Raw genomic sequence first — 27,414 nt, 5'->3', positions numbered from 1 at the left:
GACAAATCATATGCTGCCCGAAAACAACAAAGAATGGAGATTCAGCTATTGACTGGTGCATATGTCGACGCAGAGAACAGGTTATACTACTAAGATATCTATCCCATTCTCTCTGATCGGATCGGGTATAGGCTCTCAATGCAGCATTAAAAGACCTATTAACTCTTTCTGCGGCATTGGACTGCGGCGAATAGGCTGCGGTGCAAGTGTGGGTAATGCAATGCTTAGAAAGAAAAGAAGAAAATTCCTGACTTTTGAATTGCGAACCATTATCGCTTACTATAACCTCAGGCGTTTCGTAACAATAAAAAATTTCCTCTTTCAGGTATGACACGACGACTTGACTTGTAAACTTCTTTACCGGTTTAAGAAACGTGAATTTCGATAGATGATCGAGTACTATAAAGATTCCTATATTACATCTTTTCGTCCTTGGGAAGGGACCAATAAAGTCCCTTTGAAATACTCGTTCGTTAACAATTTGTTATCCTATGGGTGGTTTAAGTTTCTGCATGGGGTATTTTGATGTCCTACAAATCTCACAGTTTTTGATGTAATTGCGAACGTCTACAACCATACGCGGCCAGTTAAACTTTCTTCGAATATTTGCCAAACATTTGGCTACACCGCAATGAGAAGAAGACGGCTGATCGTGAGCTGCCTTGATTACACCTTCTCTAAGCTCGACCGGAACCACAAGCTTCCAGGAGTCTTTCGGATGGTCGGAGGAACTGTAAGAGAAACCAACCCTGTGATAAAGAAAACCATCTATTACTTGAAAATCCGGTAGTTGAGACTGCGTTAACTTTTCTTTAAGTTGCGAATAGCTGGATGATTGAAAGAATTCGGATTCCAAATCAATTTCTGGGAGAACATCGATATCAATAGTGGCAAGGCCTTCATCTGATTCAAAAGATCTTGAAATGGCATCGGCTACTACATTTTCACTACCTCGACGATGTTCTATGCTAAAATTAAATCCTTGAAGTTTGAGTGCCCACCGAGCAAATCTTCCTTGAAGGTCTTGCTGCGTCATGAGCCATCGGAGACTTGCATGATCAGTCACAATAGTAAATTCATGACCTTCAATATACATTCGAAATCTTTTAATAGCTAGAACTACTGCTAAGCATTCAAGTTCCGTCGTAGAGTAATTCCTTTGAGATCTATTAAGCTTCTTAGACATATATGCAATAGGGCGTTCTATTCCGTTTTCATCACATTGAGCTAGAAGCGCACCAACACCATTGATCGAGGCATCACACTGCACTATAAACGGTTTTTCGTAATTGGGATGTACTATTAATGGAGCAGTGGTCAGAGCCTTTTTCAATTGTTCAAAAGCAACTTGGGCGTTATCATTCCAGTGAAATTCATTTCCTCGCAACAAATCGGTTAGGTGGAAGGTTTGTTCCGAATATTGGTTAATAAACCGTTGATACCAACCGGTCATCCCGAGAAATCTCTTAAGTTGACGTTTGGTTTTTGGAACAGGAAAGTTGGACACGGCGGCTATTTTATTGGGATTCACTTGCAAAGTTCCCTCTCCAACAATGTAACCTAAATAGTCGATTTTCTTTAAGCAAAACTGACTTTTGGCGATATTAATAGTAAGACCTGCCTTTCGAAGTTGCGTAGCGACTTCGGCCAGATGAGAAAGATGCTCTTCGAAACTTGAAGACATGACTAATAGGTCATCTAAATATACCATCACGTGTGATTTCATTCTATAAGGTATTACTTTATCCATAAGTCCGAAAGGCATTCGTGTAAATTGATATAAAGGACGGTTGGGTATGGTTATTGCGGTTTTTGGTTTCGATTCTTCGTCTAGACATATCTGCCAAAACACATCTTTTAAATCAATTTTCGATATGCAGTGTACTGAAGGTAAGCGACTTAGTAGACCTTCAATAAGAGGAGTAGGATAAGCATCCTTTACTGTAACAGAATTAAGCTTCCTAGAATCTAAGCAAATTCTCACTTTGCCTGATTTTACGACCAAGACTGCCGGAGAAGTGGACGCGGGCGCTTCTTCTAGTACTCCCAGACTAATCATGCGGTCTACTTCTTGGCATAACTGAAGCTCTTTGGATAAAGATAAGTTGTAATATCTTTGCTTAATTGCTTTTGCTGCACCGGTGTCAATATGATGTTGAATTAGGGTTGTTTTTCCTAAACCACTTTTTTCAGACGATGGAAAGAATTCGATAACAGCTTGTAATCGGTTTCGATCGGTTGCATTAAGCAAGACTCTGTCACCTAAATCATTGGAGTCAGAAATTTCGGAAATAGTCGTTGTACTGGATATTCGAAGACCAAATAATTTCCAAAAATCCATTCCGCAGATTATATCTTGTTTAATACTGGGTACTATTAAAAATTCTACATCCTGAGATAAGGAGTTATAGTGAATCGGAACGACAATGGTAGCGGTGACGTTTTGATTTTGTCCATCGGCTGTACGAACATAACATTTTAACTTCCTTAACCCTGGATGATCTGTAAGAATAAGTTTAGCCAATTTACCACCTACTACGCATTTGTTAGCTCAACTATCAAGCAAGGCCAAGGTTTTGTTAAATAATTCCAAAGCGATGTAAGGACGGTTGTCATTGTCCTGCCTAACAATAGAGGATACGACATACTTCTTCATTCTTCGCTGCTGTTTCCAAAATGAACACATTCGATTAGCTGATCGAGATTTGTTGGCAGAATTAATTTGTAGTGTAAATATTTCCGCTCTGCGTTGATAATAGTTGCGTACTCTTTCATGGTAGGGGATAAATTTAAAGGTTTATGACGGCTCTGTAGTGTTTTTAATTAACATACAGTTGGGTTTGTCTAAATCTGGGTTAGATGTTGTCGAGTCAGGTTGAGAGTTACTTAAATTAGAAGATTATTAGTACCTGTTATTGATGGTGATTTTGAAATAGGATATCCACCAGTCAGAATTGATGGACATCCTCTTACGAGTTTTCCGACGGGGGATTACATTTCAAGCAACTAGGCTTATAAGTGTCAGGAGGACCACACCCATAGCAAAATATGCGTCTGGCTTTGAGGCAATCATGATATCTTTTTCCGGTTTCCTCACAATTCCAACATTTATAACGCTCAGCATTGCGCATCGCATTTATTTCTACGTCGCTCATAGTTTGATAATTCTCTTCTTCCCTAGACTCTTCAACCTGCACTAGCTCATTTACAAATCGCCGGTTTGGAGGAGGACGGGCTGCCGACCTACCTGCCATGCTAATGAGAAATCGTTCGTGATTGTGGCACTCTGCTCTTAAGGAGGCAATGTTTGGGGTCAAAACATGTAATAATTCTAGTCGTAATTCAGGTTTAAGGTTCTTTTTAACGTTGGTAACTAGTTCACTGTCGGACATAGGCTCACGCAAAGCATCTGCAATCGTTAGGATAGCATCTAGAAAATCGTCAAAATTTTCCGCGCTTTTCTGCTTCCTAAGTCGAAAAGAGTCTTTAATCTCTTCGTCAGTGCGCTTCTCTATACCGTTCACGGAGACTTGTACACAGGTGAAACCAATTCGGTTCACTTGAAGTTCTCTGAAAACGCCAATAAAATTGTAAAGCTGGTCCGGCAAATAGTACGTTGGCAAATTGGTATAGCAAATTAGAGTTTGCGTTTAGACATTGTATAGTCAAACTATTTATCCTATAGATAAAGTCTTCAACAGGTATGTCACTTGCCATGCCAGTGAATTTCACGTTCCAATTAGAAATAACGCTTGAAACTTTGTCAGGACGATATAAGGCTTGTGTCACAGGATCACCTTAAGGCAATCGTATACTAGAGCCTTGATTACTATCAACTCTGCTTGCATTGGATCGATTTAAGTTTCCAGGATTTTCTACAAGGATGTGATTTCGCGGATTTTGGGAATTATTAGTCAACTGAAGGTTTCGCATCGTATTACTGATCTCATCCGCTACTGCTGCAACCATGCTAACTTGAAAGGTTTCTAAGGAGTCGGTGATTAACTGCTGTACTCGAGTTTCGGAAATGCTTCTCAAGCTAGACTGTGCTCTCTGATTCGTTAAGTTCTGATTGGAATTCGCTCTTGTGTTCGGTTAACGGCTCCCGTAGCTTGATTGGCAGAAGCACCTCGAACTTCCCTATTAGTATCATTAGTAGACCTATTCGGTTGAGCAGCAGGAAAGGTTATCAGTTGTACCAGGGTACAAGCACTTCGGCAAAGCGGACAAGTTTCATTAGTTCCTAACCACAGTACCACGCATGTTCTGTGAAATTTATGTCTACAAGGGGTTTCTGCAAGTTCAGTATCTATTACCATAATGATACTATGCAAATAATACAAAGAGAACGTTCATCCCCACTATCGGTGACTGCAACCTCGTCTCGATTAGGCTGAACTGACATGTTGTAGTATTAAAATATTTTCTCAAATATTGTAAATATAAAAACTCTGATTTAAAATTGAGACTATCCTTTAGTTACCGTGCATCGAATAAATATTAATATAAAATTAGGGTTTCTGTTGGGCAAAAGTCTTTTAATGTTAGGAAAGCAAGTGCATTACTGCTGAGTGTCTTTCCAAAAACTATTTAGCTAAACAAATCTCAAAGCAGTAAGACTTAATGTTTGATCTCTAAAAATATAATCATGAGTACTTGCTAGAAATTTCCAACAAAGTAAATCTCAAATGACTTTTCTTAGGTGAATCAAATGTGATTATTAAAAGAATAATGTTGCCTGGTGCGAATTCGAGCTTTTCCCCAAATCTCACATACCGAAGCAATTCATTTATTGTTGATATGGGAATTAGGATTGAGCGATAACATAATCTAGGTTCAGCACCTGCAAGAACGCGCGATGTCTGAATTCCAAACTATCACATTAAGGCTCAAATTAGGAAACTATACAAAAAAAAATTGGATTTTTCTTTAGAATATTGCATTGGGTAGCGACACGAAAAATTAACTCTATTATATTCTCAAGATACGGTATTTTCCTGATTTCTGATCGCCCCGACGTTGGGCGCCAAAGAATATGTAACGAACACGACCATGTGTGCGGCTATCTGGCAGCGTACTCTGCCAGTCGGCTGTGCTCAGGGAACATGGGAGTGGGGTTTTGCTACCTAGAGAACCGCGCCGTCACATAAACTTAAATAGTAGACAGAGTAGGAACTATTGACAAACTAAACCAAAGCTCAAAGAATCTAATTTTACATTAAATGTGAGGAATTGCAGATGTCATTTAATTCCTCTTCAGAACCCACCCAACCTTGCATAGGCTCGCTTTGCGTTTGTGGCCAATGCCCTTATTAATGATGCACAGTTACTTCAGGTGTCCCAATTCGCAAACAAATTTACTTCATTTTATACTTCATTCTCAAATACGTACCAAAATGCAATTAAAGATAAGTTGCCCGTGGCAGCGGCTTATGATTTTCTTAACGTTAGCTTGCCCATGGCAGATGCTTATGAATTGCTTAACGTTAGCTTGCCCATGGCAGATTAACCATATAATGGGTACAACTGACTTCATTTAGGTTCTTCATTCAAAAATTTACGTTAACAATTAAGTTTTGAAAAGAAAAAAGGTAATCTTCAAAAAAATAGCACGGGCGTCAAAACTTGAATTTATAGTTATTCTATAGTTATATTACTCGGCTCAGATTGATGTTAACAGACGGTCGGCTATGCCGTACTTACAACATTAATACTTTAAATTTGTTTCCAGTGCAGTCGACAGGCCTGTGGACGGTGTGTGTAAACGAGGATGCGTGTATGCTGAGTGAACTACAAAATATTATTAGTTAACAGTCAATCTAAGGCCAAATATACATACTGTACCCGTATAATAAGCTTAATTTCTATAAAATTTAAATTTATTCTAACAACTACAAAAGCAATGCAACAGTCAGATCGGCTGCTGAGATCGGGAGTGAATCCTTAGCTGCGAGGCGGCAGATTCAACAGTTAGAACAAGAGTCTAGGGTGTCTGCTTATCCGCTATACGCTCGTGTTGGACGTGTCGATGGCTAACCATCAGTCCGGGGTTAGGTTACTCGCAACTGGTCAGGAGAATATGGCGAACAACACGTGTATCAATCTAGGAACTGCCAACATAATAACTAACTGGTCAAGGCTGGGTTTACTTTTATTTACCTTAAGTTTTCCTTACGTCTTACAACGGTTGGAATGCTTGGCTCGAAACTTAAATTTGCACTGGTAAACTGTATGTGGCTCGGCTCGAGTGGTCCCGCTCCACGTGTTGGCAGCCAGAGTGGGCCAAAACGAGCACCAGGCGATTTGATCAAGTGGCGCTGCGCACTCCTACTTTTGTTTATCCATTAGTAAACAATTATTGATATAAATTCCCTATGCTCACCTAATTAGTTTTTCAACTATAAGTTGGATGTTGCGATCGGTGGCAGCTAAATTTCGCCAGCCACTTTGGGCGTTTGAAATTAGCTTTGTGGTGCTTCACTTATTAGTCGGTTTGTCTTGTTGGGCGGTTATTAAGCCCTATGCACCACCTCGGGCTTAATAACCTTAATAATATATATACACACGTGGACTTAGCACTTCTTTGCAAAATACGATTTGATTTAAAACGCGTGTGCTTCGGCCGAAAGATCAGAAATAAGAGAACGAAAAAACGCAAATGGCGGGTGCAAGCCCTCTGACAAGCAGTGTTAGAAAATACGAAATTATCGTTTAGTATTTTCTAGGATGTGTGGTTGCCACCAGGTTGCGGAACCATTAGCGATATTTTATATTAAAAAAAAAATACAGGAATCTTTTCCTAATAATTTCACACCCCTACAGCACAGGATTAATCTTTAGTCTTCACGACAGAGATAAAACCTGAAAAAGGGTGTCTACTGTTACCAAATATCCTTTGCATGATATGTTCCTAATTCCTTTCCGTTTAAATCCCTAAGTAAATAGAGAGAGTTTCCCAGTCTTTGCTTGACACGGACCTTTATTCCTACCGGTGCAAGCTTAGCATTGAAGTGGGCGGCGGCATTGCTAAGGGCGAAGTTTCGTTTAATTACCTCGTCTCCTACCTGAAAAGATCGAGGCCTAGATCGGAGGTTATAGGATTGCTCATTCTTTTTATAAGCTTTGTCTAATTGCTTTTGGAGGTCAAATCGTAACGTAGAGAATTGGTCTTGTCGGTTTAGTCGTAAGGAACTTTCATTAAGCAAATTTAGATTTTTGAGTAATTTATAATCTTTTCCGTGACAAATCATATGCTGCCCGAAAACAACAAAGAATGGAGATTCAGCTATTGACTGGTGCATATGTCGACGCAGAGAACAGGTTATACTACTAAGATATCTATCCCATTCTCTCTGATCGGATCGGGTATAGGCTCTCAATGCAGCATTAAAAGACCTATTAACTCTTTCTGCGGCATTGGACTGCGGCGAATAGGCTGCGGTGCAAGTGTGGGTAATGCAATGCTTAGAAAGAAAAGAAGAAAATTCCTGACTTTTGAATTGCGAACCATTATCGCTTACTATAACCTCAGGCGTTTCGTAACAATAAAAAATTTCCTCTTTCAGGTATGACACGACGACTTGACTTGTAAACTTCTTTACCGGTTTAAGAAACGTGAATTTCGATAGATGATCGAGTACTATAAAGATTCCTATATTACCTCTTTTCGTCCTTGGGAAGGGACCAATAAAGTCTATATAGAGTCTGCCGTTCGCTAACAATTTGTTGTCCTATGGGTGGTTTAAGTTTCTGCATGGGGTATTTTGATGTCCTACAAATCTCACAGTTTTTGATGTAATTGCGAACGTCTACAACCATACGCGGCCAGTAAAACTTTCTTCGAATATTTGCCAAACATTTGGCTACACCGCAATGAGAAGAAGACGGCTGATCGTGAGCTGCCTTGATTACACCTTCTCTAAGCTCGACCGGAACCACAAGCTTCCAGGAGTCTTTCGGATGGTCGGAGGAACTGTAAGAGAAACCAACCCTGTGATAAAGAAAACCATCTATTACTTGAAAATCCGGTAGTTGAGACTGCGTTAACTTTTCTTTAAGTTGCGAATAGCTGGATGATTGAAAGAATTCGGATTCCAAATCAATTTCTGGGAGAACATCGATATCAATAGTGGCAAGGCCTTCATCTGATTCAAAAGATCTTGAAATGGCATCGGCTACTACATTTTCACTACCTCGACGATGTTCTATGCTAAAATTAAATCCTTGAAGTTTGAGTGCCCACCGAGCAAATCTTCCTTGAAGGTCTTGCTGCGTCATGAGCCATCGGAGACTTGCATGATCAGTCACAATAGTTAATTCATGACCTTCAATATACATTCGAAATCTTTTAATAGCTAGAACTGCTGCTAAGCATTCAAGTTCCGTCGTAGAGTAATTCCTTTGAGATCTATTAAGCTTCTTAGACATATATGCAATAGGGCGTTCTATTCCGTTTTCATCACATTGAGCTAGAAGCGCACCAACACCATTGATCGAGGCATCACACTGCACTATAAACGGTTTTTCGTAATTGGGATGTACTATTAATGGAGCAGTGGTCAGAGCCTTTTTCAATTGTTCAAAAGCAACTTGGGCGTTATCATTCCAGTGAAATTCATTTCCTCGCAACAAATCGGTTAGGTGGAAGGTTTGTTCCGAATATTGGTTAATAAACCGTTGATACCAACCGGTCATCCCGAGAAATCTCTTAAGTTGACGTTTGGTTTTTGGAACAGGAAAGTTGGACACGGCGGCTATTTTATTGGGATTCACTTGCAAAGTTCCCTCTCCAACAATGTAACCTAAATAGTCGATTTTCTTTAAGCAAAACTGACTTTTGGCGATATTAATAGTAAGACCTGCCTTTCGAAGTTGCGTAGCGACTTCGGCCAGATGAGAAAGATGCTCTTCGAAACTTGAAGACATGACTAATAGGTCATCTAAATATACCATCACGTGTGATTTCATTCTATAAGGTATTACTTTATCCATAAGTCCGAAAGGCATTCGTGTAAATTGATATAAAGGACGGTTGGGTATGGTTATTGCGGTTTTTGGTTTCGATTCTTCGTCTAGACATATCTGCCAAAACACATCTTTTAAATCAATTTTCGATATGCAGTGTACTGAAGGTAAGCGACTTAGTAGACCTTCAATAAGAGGAGTAGGATAAGCATCCTTTACTGTAACAGAATTAAGCTTCCTAGAATCTAAGCAAATTCTCACTTTGCCTGATTTTACGACCAAGACTGCCGGAGAAGTGGACGCGGGCGCTTCTTCTAGTACTCCCAGACTAATCATGCGGTCTACTTCTTGGCATAACTGAAGCTCTTTGGATAAAGATAAGTTGTAATATCTTTGCTTAATTGCTTTTGCTGCACCGGTGTCAATATGATGTTGAATTAGGGTTGTTTTTCCTAAACCACTTTTTTCAGACGATGGAAAGAATTCGATAACAGCTTGTAATCGGTTTCGATCGGTTGCATTAAGCAAGACTCTGTCACCTAAATCATTGGAGTCAGAAATTTCGGAAATAGTCGTTGTACTGGATATTCGAAGACCAAATAATTTCCAAAAATCCATTCCGCAGATTATATCTTGTTTAATACTGGGTACTATTAAAAATTCTACATCCTGAGATAAGGAGTTATAGTGAATCGGAACGACAATGGTAGCGGTGACGTTTTGATTTTGTCCATCGGCTGTACGAACATAACATTTTAACTTCCTTAACCCTGGATGATCTGTAAGAATAAGTTTAGCCAATTTACCACCTACTACGCATTTGTTAGCTCAACTATCAAGCAAGGCCAAGGTTTTGTTAAATAATTCCAAAGCGATGTAAGGACGGTTGTCATTGTCCTGCCTAACAATAGAGGATACGACATACTTCTTCATTCTTCGCTGCTGTTTCCAAAATGAACACATTCGATTAGCTGATCGAGATTTGTTGGCAGAATTAATTTGTAGTGTAAATATTTCCGCTCTGCGTTGATAATAGTTGCGTACTCTTTCATGGTAGGGGATAAATTTAAAGGTTTATGACGGCTCTGTAGTGTTTTTAATTAACATACAGTTGGGTTTGTCTAAATCTGGGTTAGATGTTGTCGAGTCAGGTTGAGAGTTACTTAAATTAGAAGATTATTAGTACCTGTTATTGATGGTGATTTTGAAATAGGATATCCACCAGTCAGAATTGATGGACATCCTCTTACGAGTTTTCCGACGGGGGATTACATTTCAAGCAACTAGGCTTATAAGTGTCAGGAGGACCACACCCATAGCAAAATATGCGTCTGGCTTTGAGGCAATCATGATATCTTTTTCCGGTTTCCTCACAATTCCAACATTTATAACGCTCAGCATTGCGCATCGCATTTATTTCTACGTCGCTCATAGTTTGATAATTCTCTTCTTCCCTAGACTCTTCAACCTGCACTAGCTCATTTACAAATCGCCGGTTTGGAGGAGGACGGGCTGCCGACCTACCTGCCATGCTAATGAGAAATCGTTCGTGATTGTGGCACTCTGCTCTTAAGGAGGCAATGTTTGGGGTCAAAACATGTAATAATTCTAGTCGTAATTCAGGTTTAAGGTTCTTTTTAACGTTGGTAACTAGTTCACTGTCGGACATAGGCTCACGCAAAGCATCTGCAATCGTTAGGATAGCATCTAGAAAATCGTCAAAATTTTCCGCGCTTTTCTGCTTCCTAAGTCGAAAAGAGTCTTTAATCTCTTCGTCAGTGCGCTTCTCTATACCGTTCACGGAGACTTGTACACAGGTGAAACCAATTCGGTTCACTTGAAGTTCTCTGAAAACGCCAATAAAATTGTAAAGCTGGTCCGGCAAATAGTACGTTGGCAAATTGGTATAGCAAATTAGAGTTTGCGTTTAGACATTGTATAGTCAAACTATTTATCCTATAGATAAAGTCTTCAACAGGTATGTCACTTGCCATGCCAGTGAATTTCACGTTCCAATTAGAAATAACGCTTGAAACTTTGTCAGGACGATATAAGGCTTGTGTCACAGGATCACCTTAAGGCAATCGTATACTAGAGCCTTGATTACTATCAACTCTGCTTGCATTGGATCGATTTAAGTTTCCAGGATTTTCTACAAGGATGTGATTTCGCGGATTTTGGGAATTATTAGTCAACTGAAGGTTTCGCATCGTATTACTGATCTCATCCGCTACTGCTGCAACCATGCTAACTTGAAAGGTTTCTAAGGAGTCGGTGATTAACTGCTGTACTCGAGTTTCGGAAATGCTTCTCAAGCTAGACTGTGCTCTCTGATTCGTTAAGTTCTGATTGGAATTCGCTCTTGTGTTCGGTTAACGGCTCCCGTAGCTTGATTGGCAGAAGCACCTCGAACTTCCCTATTAGTATCATTAGTAGACCTATTCGGTTGAGCAGCAGGAAAGGTTATCAGTTGTACCAGGGTACAAGCACTTCGGCAAAGCGGACAAGTTTCATTAGTTCCTAACCACAGTACCACGCATGTTCTGTGAAATTTATGTCTACAAGGGGTTTCTGCAAGTTCAGTATCTATTACCATAATGATACTATGCAAATAATACAAAGAGAACGTTCATCCCCACTATCGGTGACTGCAACCTCGTCTCGATTAGGCTGAACTGACATGTTGTAGTATTAAAATATTTTCTCAAATATTGTAAATATAAAAACTCTGATTTAAAATTGAGACTATCCTTTAGTTACCGTGCATCGAATAAATATTAATATAAAATTAGGGTTTCTGTTGGGCAAAAGTCTTTTAATGTTAGGAAAGCAAGTGCATTACTGCTGAGTGTCTTTCCAAAAACTATTTAGCTAAACAAATCTCAAAGCAGTAAGACTTAATGTTTGATCTCTAAAAATATAATCATGAGTACTTGCTAGAAATTTCCAACAAAGTAAATCTCAAATGACTTTTCTTAGGTGAATCAAATGTGATTATTAAAAGAATAATGTTGCCTGGTGCGAATTCGAGCTTTTCCCCAAATCTCACATACCGAAGCAATTCATTTATTGTTGATATGGGAATTAGGATTGAGCGATAACATAATCTAGGTTCAGCACCTGCAAGAACGCGCGATGTCTGAATTCCAAACTATCACATTAAGGCTCAAATTAGGAAACTATACAAAAAAAAATTGGATTTTTCTTTAGAATATTGCATTGGGTAGCGACACGAAAAATTAACTCTATTATATTCTCAAGATACGGTATTTTCCTGATTTCTGATCGCCCCGACGTTGGGCGCCAAAGAATATGTAACGAACACGACCATGTGTGCGGCTATCTGGCAGCGTACTCTGCCAGTCGGCTGTGCTCAGGGAACATGGGAGTGGGGTTTTGCTACCTAGAGAACCGCGCCGTCACATAAACTTAAATAGTAGACAGAGTAGGAACTATTGACAAACTAAACCAAAGCTCAAAGAATCTAATTTTACATTAAATGTGAGGAATTGCAGATGTCATTTAATTCCTCTTCAGAACCCACCCAACCTTGCATAGGCTCGCTTTGCGTTTGTGGCCAATGCCCTTATTAATGATGCACAGTTACTTCAGGTGTCCCAATTCGCAAACAAATTTACTTCATTTTATACTTCATTCTCAAATACGTACCAAAATGCAATTAAAGATAAGTTGCCCGTGGCAGCGGCTTATGATTTTCTTAACGTTAGCTTGCCCATGGCAGATGCTTATGAATTGCTTAACGTTAGCTTGCCCATGGCAGATTAACCATATAATGGGTACAACTGACTTCATTTAGGTTCTTCATTCAAAAATTTACGTTAACAATTAAGTTTTGAAAAGAAAAAAGGTAATCTTCAAAAAAATAGCACGGGCGTCAAAACTTGAATTTATAGTTATTCTATAGTTATATTACTCGGCTCAGATTGATGTTAACAGACGGTCGGCTATGCCGTACTTACAACATTAATACTTTAAATTTGTTTCCAGTGCAGTCGACAGGCCTGTGGACGGTGTGTGTAAACGAGGATGCGTGTATGCTGAGTGAACTACAAAATATTATTAGTTAACAGTCAATCTAAGGCCAAATATACATACTGTACCCGTATAATAAGCTTAATTTCTATAAAATTTAAATTTATTCTAACAACTACAAAAGCAATGCAACAGTCAGATCGGCTGCTGAGATCGGGAGTGAATCCTTAGCTGCGAGGCGGCAGATTCAACAGTTAGAACAAGAGTCTAGGGTGTCTGCTTATCCGCTATACGCTCGTGTTGGACGTGTCGATGGCTAACCATCAGTCCGGGGTTAGGTTACTCGCAACTGGTCAGGAGAATATGGCGAACAACACGTGTATCAATCTAGGAACTGCCAACATAATAACTAACTGGTCAAGGCTGGGTTTACTTTTATTTACCTTAAGTTTTCCTTACGTCTTACAACGGTTGGAATGCTTGGCTCGAAACTTAAATTTGCACTGGTAAACTGTATGTGGCTCGGCTCGAGTGGTCCCGCTCCACGTGTTGGCAGCCAGAGTGGGCCAAAACGAGCACCAGGCGATTTGATCAAGTGGCGCTGCGCACTCCTACTTTTGTTTATCCATTAGTAAACAATTATTGATATAAATTCCCTATGCTCACCTAATTAGTTTTTCAACTATAAGTTGGATGTTGCGATCGGTGGCAGCTAAATTTCGCCAGCCACTTTGGGCGTTTGAAATTAGCTTTGTGGTGCTTCACTTATTAGTCGGTTTGTCTTGTTGGGCGGTTATTAAGCCCTATGCACCACCTCGGGCTTAATAACCTTAATAATATATATACACACGTGGACTTAGCACTTCTTTGCAAAATACGATTTGATTTAAAACGCGTGTGCTTCGGCCGAAAGATCAGAAATAAGAGAACGAAAAAACGCAAATGGCGGGTGCAAGCCCTCTGACAAGCAGTGTTAGAAAATACGAAATTATCGTTTAGTATTTTCTAGGATGTGTGGTTGCCACCAGGTTGCGGAACCATTAGCGATATTTTATATTAAAAAAAAAATACAGGAATCTTTTCCTAATAATTTCACACCCCTACAGCACAGGATTAATCTTTAGTCTTCACGACAGAGATAAAACCTGAAAAAGGGTGTCTACTGTTACCAAATATCCTTTGCATGATATGTTCCTAATTCCTTTCCGTTTAAATCCCTAAGTAAATAGAGAGAGTTTCCCAGTCTTTGCTTGACACGGACCTTTATTCCTACCGGTGCAAGCTTAGCATTGAAGTGGGCGGCGGCATTGCTAAGGGCGAAGTTTCGTTTAATTACCTCGTCTCCTACCTGAAAAGATCGAGGCCTAGATCGGAGGTTATAGGATTGCTCATTCTTTTTATAAGCTTTGTCTAATTGCTTTTGGAGGTCAAATCGTAACGTAGAGAATTGGTCTTGTCGGTTTAGTCGTAAGGAACTTTCATTAAGCAAATTTAGATTTTTGAGTAATTTATAATCTTTTCCGTGACAAATCATATGCTGCCCGAAAACAACAAAGAATGGAGATTCAGCTATTGACTGGTGCATATGTCGACGCAGAGAACAGGTTATACTACTAAGATATCTATCCCATTCTCTCTGATCGGATCGGGTATAGGCTCTCAATGCAGCATTAAAAGACCTATTAACTCTTTCTGCGGCATTGGACTGCGGCGAATAGGCTGCGGTGCAAGTGTGGGTAATGCAATGCTTAGAAAGAAAAGAAGAAAATTCCTGACTTTTGAATTGCGAACCATTATCGCTTACTATAACCTCAGGCGTTTCGTAACAATAAAAAATTTCCTCTTTCAGGTATGACACGACGACTTGACTTGTAAACTTCTTTACCGGTTTAAGAAACGTGAATTTCGATAGATGATCGAGTACTATAAAGATTCCTATATTACCTCTTTTCGTCCTTGGGAAGGGACCAATAAAGTCTATATAGAGTCTGCCGTTCGCTAACAATTTGTTGTCCTATGGGTGGTTTAAGTTTCTGCATGGGGTATTTTGATGTCCTACAAATCTCACAGTTTTTGATGTAATTGCGAACGTCTACAACCATACGCGGCCAGTAAAACTTTCTTCGAATATTTGCCAAACATTTGGCTACACCGCAATGAGAAGAAGACGGCTGATCGTGAGCTGCCTTGATTACACCTTCTCTAAGCTCGACCGGAACCACAAGCTTCCAGGAGTCTTTCGGATGGTCGGAGGAACTGTAAGAGAAACCAACCCTGTGATAAAGAAAACCATCTATTACTTGAAAATCCGGTAGTTGAGACTGCGTTAACTTTTCTTTAAGTTGCGAATAGCTGGATGATTGAAAGAATTCGGATTCCAAATCAATTTCTGGGAGAACATCGATATCAATAGTGGCAAGGCCTTCATCTGATTCAAAAGATCTTGAAATGGCATCGGCTACTACATTTTCACTACCTCGACGATGTTCTATGCTAAAATTAAATCCTTGAAGTTTGAGTGCCCACCGAGCAAATCTTCCTTGAAGGTCTTGCTGCGTCATGAGCCATCGGAGACTTGCATGATCAGTCACAATAGTAAATTCATGACCTTCAATATACATTCGAAATCTTTTAATAGCTAGAACTACTGCTAAGCATTCAAGTTCCGTCGTAGAGTAATTCCTTTGAGATCTATTAAGCTTCTTAGACATATATGCAATAGGGCGTTCTATTCCGTTTTCATCACATTGAGCTAGAAGCGCACCAACACCATTGATCGAGGCATCACACTGCACTATAAACGGTTTTTCGTAATTGGGATGTACTATTAATGGAGCAGTGGTCAGAGCCTTTTTCAATTGTTCAAAAGCAACTTGGGCGTTATCATTCCAGTGAAATTCATTTCCTCGCAACAAATCGGTTAGGTGGAAGGTTTGTTCTGAATATTGGTTAATAAACCGTTGATACCAACCGGTCATCCCGAGAAATCTCTTAAGTTGACGTTTGGTTTTTGGAACAGGAAAGTTGGACACGGCGGCTATTTTATTGGGATTCACTTGCAAAGTTCCCTCTCCAACAATGTAACCTAAATAGTCGATTTTCTTTAAGCAAAACTGACTTTTGGCGATATTAATAGTAAGACCTGCCTTTCGAAGTTGCGTAGCGACTTCGGCCAGATGAGAAAGATGCTCTTCGAAACTTGAAGACATGACTAATAGGTCATCTAAATATACCATCACGTGTGATTTCATTCTATAAGGTATTACTTTATCCATAAGTCCGAAAGGCATTCGTGTAAATTGATATAAAGGACGGTTGGGTATGGTTATTGCGGTTTTTGGTTTCGATTCTTCGTCTAGACATATCTGCCAAAACACATCTTTTAAATCAATTTTCGATATGCAGTGTACTGAAGGTAAGCGACTTAGTAGACCTTCAATAAGAGGAGTAGGATAAGCATCCTTTACTGTAACAGAATTAAGCTTCCTAGAATCTAAGCAAATTCTCACTTTGCCTGATTTTACGACCAAGACTGCCGGAGAAGTGGACGCGGGCGCTTCTTCTAGTACTCCCAGACTAATCATGCGGTCTACTTCTTGGCATAACTGAAGCTCTTTGGATAAAGATAAGTTGTAATATCTTTGCTTAATTGCTTTTGCTGCACCGGTGTCAATATGATGTTGAATTAGGGTTGTTTTTCCTAAACCACTTTTTTCAGACGATGGAAAGAATTCGATAACAGCTTGTAATCGGTTTCGATCGGTTGCATTAAGCAAGACTCTGTCACCTAAATCATTGGAGTCAGAAATTTCGGAAATAGTCGTTGTACTGGATATTCGAAGACCAAATAATTTCCAAAAATCCATTCCGCAGATTATATCTTGTTTAATACTGGGTACTATTAAAAATTCTACATCCTGAGATAAGGAGTTATAGTGAATCGGAACGACAATGGTAGCGGTGACGTTTTGATTTTGTCCATCGGCTGTACGAACATAACATTTTAACTTCCTTAACCCTGGATGATCTGTAAGAATAAGTTTAGCCAATTTACCACCTACTACGCATTTGTTAGCTCAACTATCAAGCAAGGCCAAGGTTTTGTTAAATAATTCCAAAGCGATGTAAGGACGGTTGTCATTGTCCTGCCTAACAATAGAGGATACGACATACTTCTTCATTCTTCGCTGCTGTTTCCAAAATGAACACATTCGATTAGCTGATCGAGATTTGTTGGCAGAATTAATTTGTAGTGTAAATATTTCCGCTCTGCGTTGATAATAGTTGCGTACTCTTTCATGGTAGGGGATAAATTTAAAGGTTTATGACGGCTCTGTAGTGTTTTTAATTAACATACAGTTGGGTTTGTCTAAATCTGGGTTAGATGTTGTCGAGTCAGGTTGAGAGTTACTTAAATTAGAAGATTATTAGTACCTGTTATTGATGGTGATTTTGAAATAGGATATCCACCAGTCAGAATTGATGGACATCCTCTTACGAGTTTTCCGACGGGGGATTACATTTCAAGCAACTAGGCTTATAAGTGTCAGGAGGACCACACCCATAGCAAAATATGCGTCTGGCTTTGAGGCAATCATGATATCTTTTTCCGGTTTCCTCACAATTCCAACATTTATAACGCTCAGCATTGCGCATCGCATTTATTTCTACGTCGCTCATAGTTTGATAATTCTCTTCTTCCCTAGACTCTTCAACCTGCACTAGCTCATTTACAAATCGCCGGTTTGGAGGAGGACGGGCTGCCGACCTACCTGCCATGCTAATGAGAAATCGTTCGTGATTGTGGCACTCTGCTCTTAAGGAGGCAATGTTTGGGGTCAAAACATGTAATAATTCTAGTCGTAATTCAGGTTTAAGGTTCTTTTTAACGTTGGTAACTAGTTCACTGTCGGACATAGGCTCACGCAAAGCATCTGCAATCGTTAGGATAGCATCTAGAAAATCGTCAAAATTTTCCGCGCTTTTCTGCTTCCTAAGTCGAAAAGAGTCTTTAATCTCTTCGTCAGTGCGCTTCTCTATACCGTTCACGGAGACTTGTACACAGGTGAAACCAATTCGGTTCACTTGAAGTTCTCTGAAAACGCCAATAAAATTGTAAAGCTGGTCCGGCAAATAGTACGTTGGCAAATTGGTATAGCAAATTAGAGTTTGCGTTTAGACATTGTATAGTCAAACTATTTATCCTATAGATAAAGTCTTCAACAGGTATGTCACTTGCCATGCCAGTGAATTTCACGTTCCAATTAGAAATAACGCTTGAAACTTTGTCAGGACGATATAAGGCTTGTGTCACAGGATCACCTTAAGGCAATCGTATACTAGAGCCTTGATTACTATCAACTCTGCTTGCATTGGATCGATTTAAGTTTCCAGGATTTTCTACAAGGATGTGATTTCGCGGATTTTGGGAATTATTAGTCAACTGAAGGTTTCGCATCGTATTACTGATCTCATCCGCTACTGCTGCAACCATGCTAACTTGAAAGGTTTCTAAGGAGTCGGTGATTAACTGCTGTACTCGAGTTTCGGAAATGCTTCTCAAGCTAGACTGTGCTCTCTGATTCGTTAAGTTCTGATTGGAATTCGCTCTTGTGTTCGGTTAACGGCTCCCGTAGCTTGATTGGCAGAAGCACCTCGAACTTCCCTATTAGTATCATTAGTAGACCTATTCGGTTGAGCAGCAGGAAAGGTTATCAGTTGTACCAGGGTACAAGCACTTCGGCAAAGCGGACAAGTTTCATTAGTTCCTAACCACAGTACCACGCATGTTCTGTGAAATTTATGTCTACAAGGGGTTTCTGCAAGTTCAGTATCTATTACCATAATGATACTATGCAAATAATACAAAGAGAACGTTCATCCCCACTATCGGTGACTGCAACCTCGTCTCGATTAGGCTGAACTGACATGTTGTAGTATTAAAATATTTTCTCAAATATTGTAAATATAAAAACTCTGATTTAAAATTGAGACTATCCTTTAGTTACCGTGCATCGAATAAATATTAATATAAAATTAGGGTTTCTGTTGGGCAAAAGTCTTTTAATGTTAGGAAAGCAAGTGCATTACTGCTGAGTGTCTTTCCAAAAACTATTTAGCTAAACAAATCTCAAAGCAGTAAGACTTAATGTTTGATCTCTAAAAATATAATCATGAGTACTTGCTAGAAATTTCCAACAAAGTAAATCTCAAATGACTTTTCTTAGGTGAATCAAATGTGATTATTAAAAGAATAATGTTGCCTGGTGCGAATTCGAGCTTTTCCCCAAATCTCACATACCGAAGCAATTCATTTATTGTTGATATGGGAATTAGGATTGAGCGATAACATAATCTAGGTTCAGCACCTGCAAGAACGCGCGATGTCTGAATTCCAAACTATCACATTAAGGCTCAAATTAGGAAACTATACAAAAAAAAATTGGATTTTTCTTTAGAATATTGCATTGGGTAGCGACACGAAAAATTAACTCTATTATATTCTCAAGATACGGTATTTTCCTGATTTCTGATCGCCCCGACGTTGGGCGCCAAAGAATATGTAACGAACACGACCATGTGTGCGGCTATCTGGCAGCGTACTCTGCCAGTCGGCTGTGCTCAGGGAACATGGGAGTGGGGTTTTGCTACCTAGAGAACCGCGCCGTCACATAAACTTAAATAGTAGACAGAGTAGGAACTATTGACAAACTAAACCAAAGCTCAAAGAATCTAATTTTACATTAAATGTGAGGAATTGCAGATGTCATTTAATTCCTCTTCAGAACCCACCCAACCTTGCATAGGCTCGCTTTGCGTTTGTGGCCAATGCCCTTATTAATGATGCACAGTTACTTCAGGTGTCCCAATTCGCAAACAAATTTACTTCATTTTATACTTCATTCTCAAATACGTACCAAAATGCAATTAAAGATAAGTTGCCCGTGGCAGCGGCTTATGATTTTCTTAACGTTAGCTTGCCCATGGCAGATGCTTATGAATTGCTTAACGTTAGCTTGCCCATGGCAGATTAACCATATAATGGGTACAACTGACTTCATTTAGGTTCTTCATTCAAAAATTTACGTTAACAATTAAGTTTTGAAAAGAAAAAAGGTAATCTTCAAAAAAATAGCACGGGCGTCAAAACTTGAATTTATAGTTATTCTATAGTTATATTACTCGGCTCAGATTGATGTTAACAGACGGTCGGCTATGCCGTACTTACAACATTAATACTTTAAATTTGTTTCCAGTGCAGTCGACAGGCCTGTGGACGGTGTGTGTAAACGAGGATGCGTGTATGCTGAGTGAACTACAAAATATTATTAGTTAACAGTCAATCTAAGGCCAAATATACATACTGTACCCGTATAATAAGCTTAATTTCTATAAAATTTAAATTTATTCTAACAACTACAAAAGCAATGCAACAGTCAGATCGGCTGCTGAGATCGGGAGTGAATCCTTAGCTGCGAGGCGGCAGATTCAACAGTTAGAACAAGAGTCTAGGGTGTCTGCTTATCCGCTATACGCTCGTGTTGGACGTGTCGATGGCTAACCATCAGTCCGGGGTTAGGTTACTCGCAACTGGTCAGGAGAATATGGCGAACAACACGTGTATCAATCTAGGAACTGCCAACATAATAACTAACTGGTCAAGGCTGGGTTTACTTTTATTTACCTTAAGTTTTCCTTACGTCTTACAACGGTTGGAATGCTTGGCTCGAAACTTAAATTTGCACTGGTAAACTGTATGTGGCTCGGCTCGAGTGGTCCCGCTCCACGTGTTGGCAGCCAGAGTGGGCCAAAACGAGCACCAGGCGATTTGATCAAGTGGCGCTGCGCACTCCTACTTTTGTTTATCCATTAGTAAACAATTATTGATATAAATTCCCTATGCTCACCTAATTAGTTTTTCAACTATAAGTTGGATGTTGCGATCGGTGGCAGCTAAATTTCGCCAGCCACTTTGGGCGTTTGAAATTAGCTTTGTGGTGCTTCACTTATTAGTCGGTTTGTCTTGTTGGGCGGTTATTAAGCCCTATGCACCACCTCGGGCTTAATAACCTTAATAATATATATACACACGTGGACTTAGCACTTCTTTGCAAAATACGATTTGATTTAAAACGCGTGTGCTTCGGCCGAAAGATCAGAAATAAGAGAACGAAAAAACGCAAATGGCGGGTGCAAGCCCTCTGACAAGCAGTGTTAGAAAATACGAAATTATCGTTTAGTATTTTCTAGGATGTGTGGTTGCCACCAGGTTGCGGAACCATTAGCGATATTTTATATTAAAAAAAAAATACAGGAATCTTTTCCTAATAATTTCACACCCCTACAGCACAGGATTAATCTTTAGTCTTCACGACAGAGATAAAACCTGAAAAAGGGTGTCTACTGTTACCAAATATCCTTTGCATGATATGTTCCTAATTCCTTTCCGTTTAAATCCCTAAGTAAATAGAGAGAGTTTCCCAGTCTTTGCTTGACACGGACCTTTATTCCTACCGGTGCAAGCTTAGCATTGAAGTGGGCGGCGGCATTGCTAAGGGCGAAGTTTCGTTTAATTACCTCGTCTCCTACCTGAAAAGATCGAGGCCTAGATCGGAGGTTATAGGATTGCTCATTCTTTTTATAAGCTTTGTCTAATTGCTTTTGGAGGTCAAATCGTAACGTAGAGAATTGGTCTTGTCGGTTTAGTCGTAAGGAACTTTCATTAAGCAAATTTAGATTTTTGAGTAATTTATAATCTTTTCCGTGACAAATCATATGCTGCCCGAAAACAACAAAGAATGGAGATTCAGCTATTGACTGGTGCATATGTCGACGCAGAGAACAGGTTATACTACTAAGATATCTATCCCATTCTCTCTGATCGGATCGGGTATAGGCTCTCAATGCAGCATTAAAAGACCTATTAACTCTTTCTGCGGCATTGGACTGCGGCGAATAGGCTGCGGTGCAAGTGTGGGTAATGCAATGCTTAGAAAGAAAAGAAGAAAATTCCTGACTTTTGAATTGCGAACCATTATCGCTTACTATAACCTCAGGCGTTTCGTAACAATAAAAAATTTCCTCTTTCAGGTATGACACGACGACTTGACTTGTAAACTTCTTTACCGGTTTAAGAAACGTGAATTTCGATAGATGATCGAGTACTATAAAGATTCCTATATTACATCTTTTCGTCCTTGGGAAGGGACCAATAAAGTCCCTTTGAAATACTCGTTCGTTAACAATTTGTTATCCTATGGGTGGTTTAAGTTTCTGCATGGGGTATTTTGATGTCCTACAAATCTCACAGTTTTTGATGTAATTGCGAACGTCTACAACCATACGCGGCCAGTTAAACTTTCTTCGAATATTTGCCAAACATTTGGCTACACCGCAATGAGAAGAAGACGGCTGATCGTGAGCTGCCTTGATTACACCTTCTCTAAGCTCGACCGGAACCACAAGCTTCCAGGAGTCTTTCGGATGGTCGGAGGAACTGTAAGAGAAACCAACCCTGTGATAAAGAAAACCATCTATTACTTGAAAATCCGGTAGTTGAGACTGCGTTAACTTTTCTTTAAGTTGCGAATAGCTGGATGATTGAAAGAATTCGGATTCCAAATCAATTTCTGGGAGAACATCGATATCAATAGTGGCAAGGCCTTCATCTGATTCAAAAGATCTTGAAATGGCATCGGCTACTACATTTTCACTACCTCGACGATGTTCTATGCTAAAATTAAATCCTTGAAGTTTGAGTGCCCACCGAGCAAATCTTCCTTGAAGGTCTTGCTGCGTCATGAGCCATCGGAGACTTGCATGATCAGTCACAATAGTAAATTCATGACCTTCAATATACATTCGAAATCTTTTAATAGCTAGAACTACTGCTAAGCATTCAAGTTCCGTCGTAGAGTAATTCCTTTGAGATCTATTAAGCTTCTTAGACATATATGCAATAGGGCGTTCTATTCCGTTTTCATCACATTGAGCTAGAAGCGCACCAACACCATTGATCGAGGCATCACACTGCACTATAAACGGTTTTTCGTAATTGGGATGTACTATTAATGGAGCAGTGGTCAGAGCCTTTTTCAATTGTTCAAAAGCAACTTGGGCGTTATCATTCCAGTGAAATTCATTTCCTCGCAACAAATCGGTTAGGTGGAAGGTTTGTTCCGAATATTGGTTAATAAACCGTTGATACCAACCGGTCATCCCGAGAAATCTCTTAAGTTGACGTTTGGTTTTTGGAACAGGAAAGTTGGACACGGCGTCTATTTTATTGGGATTCACTTGCAAAGTTCCCTCTCCAACAATGTAACCTAAATAGTCGATTTTCTTTAAGCAAAACTGACTTTTGGCGATATTAATAGTAAGACCTGCCTTTCGAAGTTGCGTAGCGACTTCGGCCAGATGAGAAAAATGCTCTTCGAAACTTGAAGACATGACTAATAGGTCATCTAAATATACCATCACGTGTGATTTCATTCTATAAGGTATTACTTTATCCATAAGTCCGAAAGGCATTCGTGTAAATTGATATAAAGGACGGTTGGGTATGGTTATTGCGGTTTTTGGTTTCGATTCTTCGTCTAGACATATCTGCCAAAACACATCTTTTAAATCAATTTTCGATATGCAGTGTACTGAAGGTAAGCGACTTAGTAGACCTTCAATAAGAGGAGTAGGATAAGCATCCTTTACTGTAACAGAATTAAGCTTCCTGGAATCTAAGCAAATTCTCACTTTGCCTGATTTTACGACCAAGACTGCCGGAGAAGTGGACGCGGGCGCTTCTTCTAGTACTCCCAGACTAATCATGCGGTCTACTTCTTGGCATAACTGAAGCTCTTTGGATAAAGATAAGTTGTAATATCTTTGCTTAATTGCTTTTGCTGCACCGGTGTCAATATGATGTTGAATTAGGGTTGTTTTTCCTAAACCACTTTTTTCAGACGATGGAAAGAATTCGATAACAGCTTGTAATCGGTTTCGATCGGTTGCATTAAGCAAGACTCTGTCACCTAAATCATTGGAGTCAGAAATTTCGGAAATAGTCGTTGTACTGGATATTCGAAGACCAAATAATTTCCAAAAATCCATTCCGCAGATTATATCTTGTTTAATACTGGGTACTATTAAAAATTCTACATCCTGAGATAAGGAGTTATAGTGAATCGGAACGACAATGGTAGCGGTGACGTTTTGATTTTGTCCATCGGCTGTACGAACATAACATTTTAACTTCCTTAACCCTGGATGATCTGTAAGAATAAGTTTAGCCAATTTACCACCTACTACGCATTTGTTAGCTCAACTATCAAGCAAGGCCAAGGTTTTGTTAAATAATTCCAAAGCGATGTAAGGACGGTTGTCATTGTCCTGCCTAACAATAGAGGATACGACATACTTCTTCATTCTTCGCTGCTGTTTCCAAAATGAACACATTCGATTAGCTGATCGAGATTTGTTGGCAGAATTAATTCGTAGTGTAAATATTTCCGCTCTGCGTTGATAATAGTTGCGTACTCTTTCATGGTAGGGGATAAATTTAAAGGTTTATGACGGCTCTGTAGTGTTTTTAATTAACATACAGTTGGGTTTGTCTAAATCTGGGTTAGATGTTGTCGAGTCAGGTTGAGAGTTACTTAAATTAGAAGATTATTAGTACCTGTTATTGATGCTGATTTTGAAATAGGTTATCCACCAGTCAGAATTGATGGACATCCTCTTACGAGTTTTCCGACGGGGGATTACATTTCAAGCAACTAGGCTTATAAGTGTCAGGAGGACCACACCCATAGCAAAATATGCGTCTGGCTTTGAGGCAATCATGATATCTTTTTCCGGTTTCCTCACAATTCCAACATTTATAACGCTCAGCATTGCGCATCGCATTTATTTCTACGTCGCTCATAGTTTGATAATTCTCTTCTTCCCTAGACTCTTCAACCTGCACTAGCTCATTTACAAATCGCCGGTTTGGAGGAGGACGGGCTGCCGACCTACCTGCCATGCTAATGAGAAATCGTTCGTGATTGTGGCACTCTGCTCTTAAGGAGGCAATGTTTGGGGTCAAAACATGTAATAATTCTAGTCGTAATTCAGGTTTAAGGTTCTTTTTAACGTTGGTAACTAGTTCACTGTCGGACATAGGCTCACGCAAAGCATCTGCAATCGTTAGGATAGCATCTAGAAAATCGTCAAAATTTTCCGCGCTTTTCTGCTTCCTATGTCGAAAAGAGTCTTTAATCTCTTCGTCAGTGCGCTTCTCTATACCGTTCACGGAGACTTGTACACAGGTGAAACCAATTCGGTTCACTTGAAGTTCTCTGAAAACGCCAATAAAATTGTAAAGCTGGTCCGGCAAATAGTACGTTGGCAAATTGGTATAGCAAATTAGAGTTTGCGTTTAGACATTGTATAGTCAAACTATTTATCCTATAGATAAAGTCTTCAACAGGTATGTCACTTGCCATGCCAGTGAATTTCACGTTCCAATTAGAAATAACGCTTGAAACTTTGTCAGGACGATATAAGGCTTGTGTCACAGGATCACCTTAAGGCAATCGTATACTAGAGCCTTGATTACTATCAACTCTGCTTGCATTGGATCGATTTAAGTTTCCAGGATTTTCTACAAGGATGTGATTTCGCGGATTTTGGGAATTATTAGTCAACTGAAGGTTTCGCATCGTATTACTGATCTCATCCGCTACTGCTGCAACCATGCTAACTTGAAAGGTTTCTAAGGAGTCGGTGATTAACTGCTGTACTCGAGTTTCGGAAATGCTTCTCAAGCTAGACTGTGCTCTCTGATTCGTTAAGTTCTGATTGGAATTCGCTCTTGTGTTCGGTTAACGGCTCCCGTAGCTTGATTGGCAGAAGCACCTCGAACTTCCCTATTAGTATCATTAGTAGACCTATTCGGTTGAGCAGCAGGAAAGGTTATCAGTTGTACCAGGGTACAAGCACTTCGGCAAAGCGGACAAGTTTCATTAGTTCCTAACCACAGTACCACGCATGTTCTGTGAAATTTATGTCTACAAGGGGTTTCTGCAAGTTCAGTATCTATTACCATAATGATACTATGCAAATAATACAAAGAGAACGTTCATCCCCACTATCGGTGACTGCAACCTCGACTCGATTAGGCTGAACTGACATGTTGTAGTATTAAAATATTTTCTCAAATATTGTAAATATAAAAACTCTGATTTAAAATTGAGACTATCCTTTAGTTACCGTGCATCGAATAAATATTAATATAAAATTAGGGTTTCTGTTGGGCAAAAGTCTTTTAATGTTAGGAAAGCAAGTGCATTACTGCTGAGTGTCTTTCCAAAAACTATTTAGCTAAACAAATCTCAAAGCAGTAAGACTTAATGTTTGATCTCTAAAAATATAATCATGAGTACTTGCTAGAAATTTCCAACAAAGTAAATCTCAAATGACTTTTCTTAGGTGAATCAAATGTGATTATTAAAAGAATAATGTTGCCTGGTGCGAATTCGAGCTTTTCCCCAAATCTCACATACCGAAGCAATTCATTTATTGTTGATATGGGAATTAGGATTGAGCGATAACATAATCTAGGTTCAGCACCTGCAAGAACGCGCGATGTCTGAATTCCAAACTATCACATTAAGGCTCAAATTAGGAAACCATACAAAAAAAAATTGGATTTTTCTTTAGAATATTGCATTGGGTAGCGACACGAAAAATTAACTCTATTATATTCTCAAGATACGGTATTTTCCTGATTTCTGATCGCCCCGACGTTGGGCGCCAAAGAATATGTAACGAACACGACCATGTGTGCGGCTATCTGGCAGCGTACTCTGCCAGTCGGCTGTGCTCAGGGAACATGGGAGTGGGGTTTTGCTACCTAGAGAACCGCGCCGTCACATAAACTTAAATAGTAGACAGAGTAGGAACTATTGACAAACTAAACCAAAGCTCAAAGAATCTAATTTTACATTAAATGTGAGGAATTGCAGATGTCATTTAATTCCTCTTCAGAACCCACCCAACCTTGCATAGGCTCGCTTTGCGTTTGTGGCCAATGCCCTTATTAATGATGCACAGTTACTTCAGGTGTCCCAATTCGCAAACAAATTTACTTCATTTTATACTTCATTCTCAAATACGTACCAAAATGCAATTAAAGATAAGTTGCCCGTGGCAGCGGCTTATGATTTTCTTAACGTTAGCTTGCCCATGGCAGATGCTTATGAATTGCTTAACGTTAGCTTGCCCATGGCAGATTAACCATATAATGGGTACAACTGACTTCATTTAGGTTCTTCATTCAAAAATTTACGTTAACAATTAAGTTTTGAAAAGAAAAAAGGTAATCTTCAAAAAAATAGCACGGGCGTCAAAACTTGAATTTATAGTTATTCTATAGTTATATTACTCGGCTCAGATTGATGTTAACAGACGGTCGGCTAT

The 27,414-nt window shown here is 39.5% G+C and overlaps 1 protein-coding gene across 46 annotated transcripts in view; it reads right to left on the bottom strand.

Annotated features, from left to right (window-relative positions):
* LOC108035740 (zinc finger protein ubi-d4 B) overlaps positions 1-27,414 on the bottom strand; it is a 156,202-nt gene that overhangs the window by 70,354 nt on the left and 58,434 nt on the right. For 6 of the 46 annotated variants that reach the window (XR_007764930.1, XR_007764932.1, XR_007764933.1 and 3 more), the window contains 7 exons: positions 13,624-20,272; positions 13,401-13,568; positions 13,086-13,351; positions 6,383-13,031; positions 6,160-6,327; positions 5,845-6,110; positions 5,704-5,790 (listed from right to left, as the gene is read on the bottom strand). The gene's annotated coding sequence lies outside the window, so the exon portion shown is untranslated. Of the gene's footprint in view, positions 1-5,703; positions 5,791-5,839; positions 6,111-6,159; positions 6,331-6,382; positions 13,032-13,080; positions 13,352-13,400; positions 13,572-13,623; positions 20,273-20,326; positions 20,593-20,641; positions 20,813-20,864; positions 27,410-27,414 lie in introns of those variants that run through there. The other 40 variants (XR_007764911.1, XR_007764910.1, XR_007764902.1 and 37 more) reach the window with 25 other exon arrangements.

This window comes from Drosophila biarmipes, unplaced genomic scaffold (assembly GCF_025231255.1).
Source record: "Drosophila biarmipes strain raj3 unplaced genomic scaffold, RU_DBia_V1.1 ptg000005l, whole genome shotgun sequence".
NCBI lineage: Eukaryota > Metazoa > Arthropoda > Insecta > Diptera > Drosophilidae > Drosophila > Drosophila biarmipes.
The sequence above is the reverse complement of the archived record's forward strand: the minus strand, read 5'-3'. Positions and strand labels throughout refer to the sequence as shown.